The following is a 13784-nucleotide window of genomic DNA, read 5'->3' as shown; positions in this document are numbered from 1 at the left end:
ACAGTCAACAGCAGGTCCATTTTTTAAAGATCCAACATGAGAATATTTTCTAAAGTGGAGGAGAGGAGAGTCAGGAGAGACTCCAGGCTGATTCTCAGAGTGAATCTGACTCAACTTTATATCTGGTTCTGGATCAAAGTGTCCGTCTCTGAATGATGGACAGAGTGATTCTCCTCCAGGTGAAGTCGATCGTCTCATCACTGTTTGCAGCTTTACATGGCAGAGAGACAGTTTGTCCTTCACCTGAGATGAATTTCTGGACTGGAGCTGAGAAGAAACAGACAAAAAAAGAGATATTTTAGCATCTCGTATGTATCACATTAAATCTAATAATATTTGCCATTTCTGATTGTGCTATGACAAAATGAGGAAAAGTTGAATGGAATCAATCATTATCACAGCTTTTCTCATTTCTTGAAAGAGAAACTAAATTCAAAGCAACATGGACAAACCTCCAAACTACTTGGCATCTGCTCACAACAGAACGGTGTTTCTCATTCATTTCATCAAACTGAAAATGTCTCAGTTCATGTCTCAGTGTCTCAGAACGTCTGTGAAAATGATCAAGAACAGTTAGCCTTCAGCTATCAGAGTTAGCATACATTTAGCACAGTTGGTAAAAGAGCAGATCGAGTTGATCGAACCTGCTTGATTCTCAGTTGACGAACCATGTCAGCATCTTTTCATTGTATCAGTAACCACATGACCAACAATCTGATCAGCTGTCACAATGAGTCAAGAACAAACTGAAACACCAGGAATACCCAGTGTTAGCAGCTCCTTGGTGAGGACAGCAGCTATTGACTGTCCTCAAAGTCTACAAGTCGCTCAGAGACGTTATTGCCTAATTTGCATAATCAGTAGTTTGCATGAGATTGTAATGGACACAGCAGGAGAGAAGAACAAGGTTGTGGGAGAGACAGAAAGTGTGTGGAAAAAAACCATCCTGAATATGTTCAGAACTACAAATGAACTTTTTGTTTCATTTTTTAAAACTGTTGTTTTAAGTGTCTTTGTATAACTCTCAGTCTGCTGTGTCTGTCGCCATGCATGCTTTCAAACTTCACGTGCACGACTGTGAGAGCACATGACCACGTGTGTTTTACCAGAATTAAACGGCGGATCGATGCCAAAGAGATCAAGTGTCCTGGCCTGATTCATAACACGAAAGAGAGAGAGCACTGAGCTGCTACATTTGCAATAGGCCATCACCTCTCCAAATAAATTCATGACTTAAAGATGCATTAAGGAGTTTTTCAACTTTAAAAATATTTATTTTCCACATAAATATGTTACAAATATTCAATGAATGTAGAATGTCCCTGACATGTTCATTACAAGTACCGATACCAGCGCTGAATTGTCACTTGAAAGTTGCAGTGCCTGTCCGGCAATTTGTATTTCTTGGGGACAATTTGAGACGATGTGACGTAATGCGCCTCCCGCTGGCCTGACCTGCTTAGCTTTCATTTTATCCACCATTACTCCGCCAGATGCTTAACTGAGCAGTATTGAGGATGGATGTTCCAGAAAGTAAGAAAAGACCGGCTTCTAGCACTGCCACAGCTCCACACAGACCCACCAGGTAGAAGAAACTTCAATTTTACTCGAGCGCTACTAAAAGAGTGATGAAGGAGTTCCCCTGTTCCGTGCACGTACATGGACACAAGCCACAGACGAGTGTTTCACTAATCTGCAGTTATGCCCAAGGCCTGCAGGGGCCGCTGTTTCACATGAAACGTGCAAACTCCTTAATGCACCTTTAAATACATTGTGTTGACGCAAATTACACAAAACAATCTTATCCAGACATGTCAGAAAATTAAATTTCATTTAAAAGAATGAACTCTACACATGCAACCCTCCTCCTTTATCTGATCTGGGCTTGGAACCAGTAAAGTGACTCAAAAGAGACACTTTGGAAGATTCATTGATTTATTCAATTGTTTAAATTCCTAAAGTTAGATTTAGTTTCTAAACTCTTCTGTCTCCACTAAGGAGCCTTCAACAAGTCCCAGTAAAGCATTTAAGTGTCTCTTTTTTATATACCTGCCTCGTTTTGGAAATGTCTTTGGGCTCAGCTTCTCGCCTGTTGGCCAGTCCTGTTCAACATTCAGGCATTACCGGCAGCAGGGAGCTGCGTTCCTGTCATGATTGGTGAAGTCCATGGTGCTGTCAATGGTGCTGAATTAGCCTATAGGGAGTTGCAGTGCTGGATTATCAGCAGGTCACTGTTTAATGATAAATCCATGTTGCTGTCCATGGTGCTCAAATAGCCAATTGGTAGTTTTATTGTGGTATTATCAGTGGATTGTTGTTTGATTATAAATCGATGTTACTGTCCATGGTGCTGAAATAGCTGACTTACTTGATGATCAGCACCATGGACAGCTATATGGATTCATCATTAAACAGCGACCTGCTGATAATCAAGCAATACAACTGCCATCCGGCTGTTTCAGCACCATGGTTGCTGATTAATGATAAATCCAAGTCGCTGACACAAATTCAAAGTGCATAACAGCTCCAGCGATCAGCTGGGCTGCAGGGACAAAACACCAGCATCATGAAGGAAAGTGGCTTTAAAGTGAAGTGATTACATTCATAATCACCAGCAGGCAATCAATAATCATATCAGTAAATGAAAGACTTTACGTTTCATTTGACATATTCAGAACGCAGGCATGAATGAATGAATGAATGAATGAATGAATGAATGAAGGCTAAGCTAACGCAGTGAATTCGAGGCTAGCTTCGCATCAGCGTGACTCACGAACTCCACAGTTTATTCGTCACGCAGCTCGGTTTCAGAGCTCGGCAGCTCCCGTGTTCAGCTCCGACAGTCCGACATTCACGGCATTTAGTTTCTGGATGTATTGCATTTAGTTTCCGACACACCTGCAGCTTCCGGTCCCGAACGAGCCGTGTTCATGACCTGTGATGGGGGCGCGCTTCATCAGGTGACCACGTGACGTAAAGACGCACTTTAAACCAGAGAAGTAACTTTAATTACTTTATATTATCCGTAAAAACAAAAGAAAATACGTTTTTCCCACCTGGGTCAGAGCGAGCTGATATTTAATGAAACCACCAGACAAAGTTTGATCTTCTGAGACACTTTTCAATGGAAGCAGATGCAGAAAGTATTGTGTAGTGCAGACCCAGTGTGTGTGTGTGTGTGTGGTGTGTGTGTGTGTGTGTGTGTGTGTGTGTGTGTGTGTGTGTGGGCGTGCGTGCGTGTGTGTTCATGTGAAGGAAACAGCGCCCTCTGCTGGCCACATGAAACACCTCAACAAACAGACCTGCAGGCTCCTCATCACTGGAGTCTACTGAGAGGTCAGAGGTCACAGGGGTCATGGAAGGCTCACAGCAGCTCTTCTTGTCATAAAGGCTGCAGACCCTGTCCTGGACCACCAGAGGGGATCCTCAGTGCAGCAGGTCCACCTCTCCTGGTCCAGCAGAGGCTGCTGGGGATCAAACCGGGGACCCTGCAGCACGGCCCGTCTGTCCTCTGTCCTCACATGAAGACAGAGACTGAGAGACGGCCTCAGCAGCTCAGGAGAGAAACCACAGAGCAGAGGAAGAGGGCGGGCTTCAATGACTGTGTTGAACAGCGGCCAGCAGGCTGACTGTGAGAGCGGACACCATGGAGGACAGACGTCTGCTGGGTGAGACACACTCCTCTCTGCTCCACGTCTGCTCCGTCAGGCCGGTGGAGGTCTGACTAACCTGCCTGTCCTCCTCAGCTCTGACCTCTCTGATCATCTACACAGCAACGCTTCCAGGTCAGTCTGCTTCCTTCACTTCATCATGGAATCCAGCGGGAGACGCTTCCCGGCTGATTCAGAGGTCTGATTTTAAAAGAACCATTTCAGCCCCAAAATAATTTGTTGAGCAACGATGAGTCAGTTTTTACATTTTCAAAATATTCTGCAGAGGCCTCTGCTTTCTCTGTCAGCTTAGCCGTGACTGACTTGGACCTGATGTCTTATTTTTGCTGTCATTCTCTTTGTTTGAGCTTTTCACAGTTGAAATGTCTGTAGTGGCCAAAATGTTGAATTCAAGGAGAATCCAGATGTTGTTGGACGTCCATTTATGTTCTAACTCCAACTCTCTGAGTTTGTTTTCCAGCTTCCCTTGCTGTTTCAGTCCATCTTTTTCAATCCAGATGTTATTTTGATTATTTTCTCTCTTATGACTGGTTTTCCTCCCTCCAACAGAGTTGATGGTGAGACCTTCCATTGTCATTTATTTGAAAGAATTACTTCAATTTTGCTTTAATTCTTGAGGAACCTTCTCCTGAGACAGGATGGACACTCTGAGTCTCCAGGTCTTAAAGAAGGATTCCTGCCTTGCTCAAGAGACGTGTGATACTGATGTTAATGATTAACACTGTGAATGTGATTATTGATTCAAGCACTTTGGGGAAAAAGACTTGAAATGCATTGACTGCATGAAGTGAACAGAGCACAGTGATGTTATTGATGATATGAAGGTTCACAGACGTTCCAGACAGATGAAGATGTTCCTCTCTCAGCAGCTCTGGTCCCTGTTTCAGCGTTCTCAGCAGGACTGACTGTGAGTCCCAGCAGGTCTCAGTTCCTTCAAGGAGACTCAGTGTCTCTGAGCTGTGAGGAGGACGGATGGACAGTGTGGAGGAAGACCAGCAGGAGACAGAGGAGTTCATGTGGAGATGGGTGGGGAAAACCTGCTGGTTCCTCCTGTAGCATCATCTACATCATGAGCTGGGACAGTGGAGTTTACTGGTGTGAGTCCAGAGAGGGAGCAGCTGGAAGCAGCATCAACATCACTGTAGCTGGTAAGAGAGTCTGTCTCTGTCTCTGTCTCTGTCTCTGTCTCTGTCTCTGTCTCTGTCTCTGTCTCTGTCTCTCTGTCTCTGTCAGATGCTGGACTCTGCTCTCTGTGTCCAGATACAGTGGTCCTCCAGAGTCCAGTCCTCCCTGTGATGGAGGGACAGGACGTCACTCTGGGTTGTAGAACCAGCGCTCCCTCCACCCTCTCAGCTGAGTTCTTTAAAGACGGCGTCTCCATCGGGACCGAGTCCACAGGTCACATGACCCTCCGCCATGTTTCCCGCTCTGCTGAAGGCCTCTACAGGTGTAGCTTCAGAGGTGTTGGAGAGTCTCCACCCAGCTGGATCTCTGTCTCAGGTGAGGAGGACGAACCTGCTGCAGGTCTGCTGCTGAGAACCTCCTTCAACTGAGACTGATTTCAGGGAACCACAAGACAGATCCTCCTCCTGGTTCCTCCTCTGATCCTCCTCCTGGTTCCTCCTCCCGTCTCCTCCCTGTGTGGATCTCCCTCTCCTCTCTCGTTGTGGTTCTCCTGCTGGTTCTCCTGCTGGTCCGGTTCTGCAGCAGGAACCCTGAAGGTGAGCAGCAGACTCCTGAAGGTTTGTCTCTTCAGACGGACGACTGTTGACGTTCTGGACGTTCTGTGTTCAGGCTCGGCAGCAGAACCTGAAGTCACCGACAGCGACGTCAACATCCTGCAGCGTCAGCAGCAGCCGGTCAGACGGAGCAGAGGTAGGAGCTCCAGACCCCCACCCAGACCCTCACCCAGACCTCCACCCACAGAACACACAGTCTAGTACACACACAGTGTGTGTGTATGTGTGTGTGGTTAAAAAGGCCCATGTCAGTCTGACTTCCATGGCAACAAGGTTTTTTAGTACAAGAGGTGTTTCAGGATGTGGTGGCTTATCTTCAACACACACACACACACACACACACACACACTGTGTGTGTATTAGACTGTGTGTTCTGTGTTCCAGATGTGGATCCAGTGTTTTCAGAAGTCACTTTCAGACGTTTCTCAAGAAAATCGTCAAAGAGAAACGAAGCTGAGCGGAGAAGTCAGGTAAGAACTGACCCTGGTTCTCCTGTCAGTCTGACCCTGGTTCTCCTGTCAGTCTGACCCTGGTTCTCCTGTCAGTCTGACCCTGGTTCTCCTGTCAGTTGACCCTGGTTCTCCTGTCAGTCTGACCCTGGTTCTCCTGTCAGTCTGACCCTGGTTCTCCTGCTTGTGGTTCTGTTGCTCCAGAGCTCAGATAAAGTGTGGACCAGTGGATCAGAGCAGAGTCTTTCCAGATGTTCCTGTCAGAGTGAATCAGCAGTAGAGTCCAGTAGAAGCAGCTCCTGTGCTTTAGTGTGTATCAGCTGCTCTCAGAGTGTTTTCACAGATGGAGCCGCCTCCTGCTGCTTCTTCCTGTTTCACAGGAAACATTCTGGTTTGAATCAAGTCTGGATTCTGGTTCTACTTTTTCTTTTCAGGATCAAACTCTGAATCAAATGTCTGAATGTTTCACTTGGTTTATTTCCTGTTGGTGTTTTCAGAGATTCCTCCAGAGCCTGACGTGGTCTACTCCTCCCTGAGGTGACCCCCCAGTCCAGACCCATCCAGACCCAGACCTCCACACTGCTGAGTTCTGCTGAGTTCAGATTTCTGGTTTTTTGATTGATTTTTTTGTTTTAGTTCAGACTGCTTTCTTTTGGGTTTTATTTGAGTTCTACTGAGTTTTATTCACTGTTCTTCTCTATCTGTCGTCTCTGATAAAACAGTCGCTGCTCATATTCAAAAACCAAAAGTAGCTTTTTGTTCAGATTAATCTTCTCTCTGTTCTGGAGGTTTTTCAATCTTGCTGCTCAAACTGCTGTGCCTTTATTTCTAATGTTTTCTGACTTTATTTTCAACGAGTTTCTGTGTTCGACTGGTTTTTGGCTGATTTTCTGTTTTCTTCACTGGTTTTGTAGGAAATCCAGATAAAAGCTGAGAAACATGTTCAGAGATCAGGAGGATTTGAACTGAAGCTTCTGTTGGTGAAGAATAAACGTTGGTCTCAGAGTCTCTGTGTGGTTTCAGACAAACATCAGATGGAAAGTTTGGCTCATTTCGGTTCGGATGTGGTTAACACACACACACACACACACACGCACACACACACTGCCACAACCACACGCTATGAACAGAGCTCAAAGTTCAATTTGAAGGTGCAATAAGCAGTGGGGTGTGAAAATACTTGGTGGGGCAAAGTGCAGTGAAGTGTGTGTGTGTGTGTGTGTGTGTGTGTGTGTGTGTGTGTGTGTGTGTGTGTGCAGTGCTGAGACTTACAACAACAAAATAATCATCTAAACAATCGTCATTAAACTCTGACTGCTGAGACTCTGAGCAGTTCTGGAGCTTTGAGCAGAAAGAAAAGAGTGAAAGGACTGAGTCTGGAAGACTTTGTGGCTTTTCGCTCCCTGTCACTGTAACAGGCTGACGGCCTGCTGTAAGTCACTGATCACAATATTCAGTGAAGCAGAGTGCAGTACTTTAGTAGACGTACATTTTAAAAACATATTACATAACTATATGTTCAAGTGCTGCCAGTTCCAGATAATCCTGAACTCTGTGTCTTCCTACCACATGAGACACTTGTTCAAAGCTAATGTTCAGTTTTGCATCATTCATATTCAAACCACCAAGAGCAGGCAGACATCCTGTGCTTTCAATCTAAAACTCAGAATTTATTTTATCTCTGTCCTTTATCTTTCACTCATGTGTGAAAACCCGAGGAGGAACCGAGTGGTCACCCCTGAACCCGGGATGTGGTCAGACCTGGAAGGCTGGGAAGGAAAAATCAAGGTGGAGATTCAGAGTTTCTCACATCCTGGTGGATTGACTCTACGAAGTCCTTTCTGCTGCCCCTAGGGGGCGCCGCAACGTCCAGTTCAGACAATCAATTCAGCAGCATCATCTGGTCAAATCTGCTCCAAATAAGTTGAGACTTCTTGAGGGATGTGTTCACACCTCTGACTCAAACTCACAGAACTTGGAAGCCCCGCCTCCTTCCTGAAGCTACTTCCTGGTTGGGAGGAGCTTATGGAATAATTCCACCAGATTCTGATTCTATAGTTTCCAGAGGCCTCACAGTTCAAGGTTCAGGTCAGTGTCTGCTGTAGAGGTCAAATGAGAGCAACAGAGCTCCAGAGGTCAGAGGTCACAGCAGGCTTCGTGTCTCAGAGAGGCATGAAGCCTCTGATCAGGACTTCTGATGAGAAACAGGTTTCTCAGTCTGTGGACTCTTCCGCCCCCTGCTGGTGATTCAGGAGAACTGCTGCACATAAAGCTTGTTTTTTACTTCTGTTTTACTTCCTTTTTGTTCCTGGAAACACAGATTTTAAATTGATGAGAAAATATTTCCAAATGTAACAGTTGTTTCTTTGATTTTCATATTTTTTCTTTCATGGAAGCTAAAAAGTTGTTTTGAAAGACAGATAGTGGTGAGAGTAAAGTTACCTCTACGAGTTTGGTCACATCCGGATGTGCCTCCTCGAGCCTCCTGAGGAAGGTCACCGGATGTGACGAAACTAGTGGAGGTAACTTTACTCTCACCACTATCTGTCTTTCAAAACAACTTTTTAGCTTCCAAGTTGAATCGAAGACAGTATGAACCTTTAACAAACGTTTTTTCTTTTCATTATACATTTTTACATTTTCTAAATAAAGATCTAAAGATTGAAAAATGTTAAAAATGGACCAGTGCGTGCCCGTGCACATTCACAGCCTGCAGCTTCTTGTAGATCACGTGACTCAGCAGCCTGGTGTCGTTCAGGGTGTCTTCAGTGAGAATCTAGTGTTTGAATATTCAAGGAAGACAGAAGGCAGTGCTGTAAGAGGCTCAGAAAGGTGCCGTACTCTCTGCTGCATGAGTCAATCTTTAAAAGACAAACAAAAACGTCATGTTCCAAGAGCACGTAGAGCTGATGAGAGATGATTTAAAGTTAAAGGTTGAAACACACACAGTCAGTTCCAGTTGAAGCAGACTGCTTTGGATGTGAGATCTCGCTGATCAGAGCTGATGAGGAAATGAAGGTTGTTTTCTCAGGGTCTGTTGTTGAGATCTGTCTCTGATGTTACTGTGAAGAGGACCATGTGGAAACAACCACCTGGAGGGCAGAGGAGCCCGGGACACGACTGATGAGGAGAGGACTGACTGATCTGAGGACAGCGGCCTCTTGAAGGGGACCTGAGAGAAGCTGGACCTGGAACCAAGAACTGAGGACAGACTGGCTGAAGGACGGACTGCAGGAGGCTGAGGTGGAGTGTGTGTGTGTGTGTGTGTGTGTGTGTGTGTGTGTGTGTGGGTGTGTGTGTGTGTGTGTGTGTGTGTGTGTGTGTGTGTGTGTGTAACCACATCCTCACCAGAGCATTTCAAACTTTCCATCTGATGTTTGTCTGAAACCACACAGAGACTCTGAGACCAACGTTTATTCTTCAGCAACAGAAGCTTCAGTTCAAATCCTCCTGATCTCTGAACATGTTTCTCAGCTTTTATCTGGATTTCCTACAAAACCAGTGAAGAAACAGGTAATCAGCCTAAAACCAGTCGAACACAGAAACTGGTTGAAAATAAATCAGAAAACATTAGAAAAAAAGCACAGCAGTTTGAGCAGCAAGAGTGAAAAACTTCCAGAAAACAGAAGAAAGCAAATTATTCTGAATAAAAAGCCATTTTCGGTTATTTAATATGAGGAGTGACTGTTTAACCACCGAGAGACGACAGAGAAGAAAACTGAATAAAACTCAATGAAAACCTGTTAAAACTGAATAAAATGAATAAAAAACATGATCAAAGTGAAATAAAACTTAATAAAACCAGTTCAACTCAATTAAACTCAAGAGAATCCAGTCTGAACTCAGTAGAACTCAGTAGAACTCAGTAGAACTCAGTAGAACTCAGCAGTGTGGAGGTCTGGATCCGGATGGGTCTGGACTGGGGGGTCACCTCAGGGAGGAGTAGACCACGTCAGGCTCTGGAGGAATCTCTGAAAACACCAACAGGGAATAAACCAAGTGAAACATTGAGACATTTGATTCAGAGTTTGATCCTGAAGAGAAAAAGTAGAACCAGAATCCAGACTTGATTCAAACCAGAATGTTTCCTGTGAAACAGGAAGAAGCAGCAGGAGGCGGCTCCATCTGTGAAACACTCTGAGAGCAGCTGATACACACTAAAGCACAGGAGCTGCTTCTACTGGACTCTACTGCTGATTCACTCTGACAGGAACATCTGGAAAGACTCTGCTCTGATCCACTGGTCCACACTTTATCTGAGCTCTGGAGCAACAGAACCACAAGCAGGAGAACCAGGGTCAGACTGACAGGAGAACCTAGGGTCAGACTGACAGGAGAACCAGGGTCAGACTGACATGAGAACAGGGTCAGACTGACAGGAGAACCAGGGTCAGACGACAGGAGAACCAGGGTCAGACTGACAGGAGAACCAGGGTCAGGACTGACAGCAGAACCAGGGTCAGACTGACAGGAGAACCAGGGTCAGTTCTTACCTGACTTCTCCGCTCAGCTTCGTTTCTCTTTGACGATTTTCTTGAGAAACGTCTGAAAGTGACTTCTGAAACACTGGATCCACATCTGGAACACAGAAACCACATAGTCTGATACACCAGTGTGTGTGTGAGTGTGTGTTGTGTGTGGGTGTGTTGAAGATAAGCCACCACATCCTGAAACACCTCTTTACTAAAAAACCTTGTTGCCATGGAAACATGTGCCAGTCAGAGAGTGGTCACTGTGATGGTTTTAGTGAGGAACAGGAAGTCAGACTAACATGGGCCTGTTAACCACACACACACGGAAGGTTGAAGAGGGTCTGGCTGGGGTCTGGATGGGGGTCTGGGTGAGGTCTGGTTGGGGGTCTGGCTGGGGTCTGTGGGGGTCTGGGTGGAGGTCTGGGTGGGGGTCTGGCGCTCCTACCTCTGCTCCGTCTGACCGGCTGCTGCTGACGCTGCAGGATGTTGACGTCGCTGTCGGTGACTTCAGGTTCTGCTGCCGAGCCTGAACACAGAACGTCCAGAACGTCAACAGTCGTCCGTCTGAAGAGACAAACCTTCAGGAGTCTGCTGCTCACCTTCAGGGTTCCTGCCTGCAGAACCGGACCAGCAGGAGAACCACAACGAGAGAGGAGAGGGAGATCCACACAGGGAGGAGACGGGAGGAGGAACCAGGAGGAGGATCAGAGGAGGAACCAGGAGGAGGATCAGAGGAGGAACCAGGAGGAGGATCAGAGGAGGAACCAGGAGGAGGATCTGTCTTGAGGTCCCTGAACTCAGTCTCAGTTGAAGGAGGTTCTCAGCAGCAGACCTGCAGCAGGTTCGTCCTCCTCACCCTGAGACAGAGCTCCAGCTGGGTGGAGACTCTCCAACACCTCTGAAGCTACCACCTGTAGAGGCCTTCAGCAGAGCGGGAAACATGGCGGGAGGGTCATGTGACCTGTGGACTCGGTCCCGATGGAGACGCCGTCTTTAAAGAACTCAGCTGAGAGGGTGGAGGGAGCGCTGGTTCTACAACCCAGAGTGACGTCCTGTCCCTCCATCACAGGGAGGACTGACTCTGGAGGACCACTGTATCTGGACACAGAGAGCAGAGTCCAGCCTCTGAGACACACACCACACACACACACACACACACACACACACACACACACACCACACACACACACACACACACACACACCACACACACACACCACACACACACTCTCTCTCTCACCAGCTACAGTGATGGTGATGCTGCTTCCAGCTGCTCCCTCTCTGGACTCACACCAGTAAACTCCACTGTCTCTGGTCACCATATGACTGATTCTACAGGAGGACCAGCAGGTTTTCCCCACCAGTCTCCAATGACCTCCTCTGTCTCCTGCTGTTCTTCCTCCAAACTGTCCATCCGTCCTCCTCACAGCTCAGAGACACTGAGTCCTCCTTCCAAGGACTGAGACCTGCTGGACTCACAGTCAGTCCTGCTGAGAACGCTGATAACAGGGACCAGAGCTGCTGAGGAGAGGAACATCTTCATCTTCTGGAACGTCTGTGAACCTTCATATCATCAATAACGTCCATGTGTTCTGTTCACTTCATGCAGTTCAATTGCATTTCAAGTATTTCCCCCCAAACAGCTTCCTCTGCAGACTATTCTAACAATCTATACAGTGACTCATTTAGGTCAACAAATTATTTATTGAGGGTGAAATGGCCTTTCAAAGTAAGACCTTCGAAACAGCCTGGAAACATCTCCCATGGATTCCATGATAAATGGAGGTATCTGAACCTCCTGGTCTCACAGCACAGTGCAGAGGGTGAAGATTTACAAAGCATTCTGGTAATATTGGTTTTACATTAAACACGAGACGTGAATAGTTCTACAAACATTCGTTGACCCACAAAACATAAATCTGGACAATCGGAACTTGTGGTCCAAATACAAGGAAAAGTACGGTTGGCGTTCATCTTGGATTTTGTCCTGAATCACCACACTTTATCTTGAAAGTGACTTAAAGCTCGTGTCTGAGTAGTTTTCCATCGTTTCCAATGTATGTATCATTTTAACAGAGCTTAAATGTGTCAGTCTGGTTCGATACTACAATATAATATCAGCATAAAGCAATATAAAAAAAGTATCTATGAGCCCCGCTTCGTCTCATAGACCCCCATGTTATCCGAAAAAGCTTCAGCCAATAGGTTTTTCGAGCTTCCGCATTCTCGTGTTGTCAATCAAGCATGTGGAGCAGCCAGAGAGCACGGCCGCTAGCCCAGCAGAGGAGAGTTAGCTACAGCAGATATATCCACCGTCTGCGAACATCCACCGTAAACAGCTCAACATGGAGGATGCTGTAGGACTCAGAGGCTCTCATTTTCACCCGACGGATAATAGCGGTGCACAATTAAAGGGGCGTGGCTTGGTTGCTCATGAAAGCAGAGGGAGGGCGGAGCCTGAGGACTTTGGATTAAAAAAAAACCTCTCTCTTTCAAAACTCCGGAACGAGCTTTAAAAACCCAAATATATTGAATCCAGCACCTCTTGAAAAAGCAAATCTGTCGGGAACATAACAGCAGCCAGACTCCATTCTGCTGCTTCCATGCTGGACAGGACAGGTAAAAAAAAAACTCATGATAAAAGTAATGAACCTGGTCACATAGAGCTATTATATGATCAATCACTGAGGACTGAGTCAGATTGTAGCAAAAAGCACATTTGGCAGCCATTTTGGACGCCATCTTGAATTTACTGACGAACATACAGAGATTATGAAGTAGAATTATCAAACTTCTAATCAATGAATTCTCTGTTCTGGAATAAAAGTTGTTCTTCATCAGGTTTACATTTAAATACATCCCAGAATTTCCATCTCGGCCAGGAGCAGTTTATCCATTAAGATGGTGCCAAACATGGCGTTACATTTCCAATTGTAGAAAAAAACAGAGGAAGTGTTTCACTGAACGGCGTCTTAATTTAGAAAGTTGAGGTATGACAATATGACAAATATGACAAGAATGTTTTGTAAAATCTTCACCTTTGATGCTGCGCTGTGAGAACAGGAAGTTCAGAATACCTCAGTTTACCATGGAATCCAACGGGAGACGTTTTCTCAGCCCTTATTTGAAAGAGCCATTTCAATCTGTAAAATATTTTTTGGACCACAAATGACTTTACCCCATTCTTCAATGTATTTAAAGTAGTGAACCCGGTATCATGAAAGTCTGAGGACCTGCCATGTTCCAACCCTCATTTCCTCAGACGGCTCATTAAGAAGCAAAGGAATCAAACTGTTCATCTGTTTGAGACCAGCGGCTCACGACACCAGGAGAACATTAAATCTATATCACCTAAATAACCATCAGCCTACCAGGCTGCGTCACCTCGATGCTCAAAAGGCGTTTGACTGCATGAAGTGGAACTTCTTCTGACATTGGAGGTTTTTGGGTTTC

General features: G+C 45.8%; 1 long non-coding RNA gene across 1 annotated transcript; it reads left to right on the top strand.

Annotated features, from left to right (window-relative positions):
• The first annotated feature begins 3486 nt into the window (after positions 1-3486).
• LOC115409627 (uncharacterized) lies at positions 3487-4657 on the top strand. The gene is made up of 3 exons (XR_003934004.1): positions 3487-3668; positions 3747-3785; positions 4538-4657. It is a non-coding gene; the product is annotated as an uncharacterized LOC115409627 (long non-coding RNA).
• Positions 4658-13784: the final 9127 nt, after the last annotated feature.

This window comes from Salarias fasciatus, chromosome 3, assembly GCF_902148845.1.
Source record: "Salarias fasciatus chromosome 3, fSalaFa1.1, whole genome shotgun sequence".
Lineage (NCBI taxonomy): Eukaryota > Metazoa > Chordata > Actinopteri > Blenniiformes > Blenniidae > Salarias > Salarias fasciatus.
The sequence above is the reverse complement of the archived record's forward strand: the minus strand, read 5'-3'. Positions and strand labels throughout refer to the sequence as shown.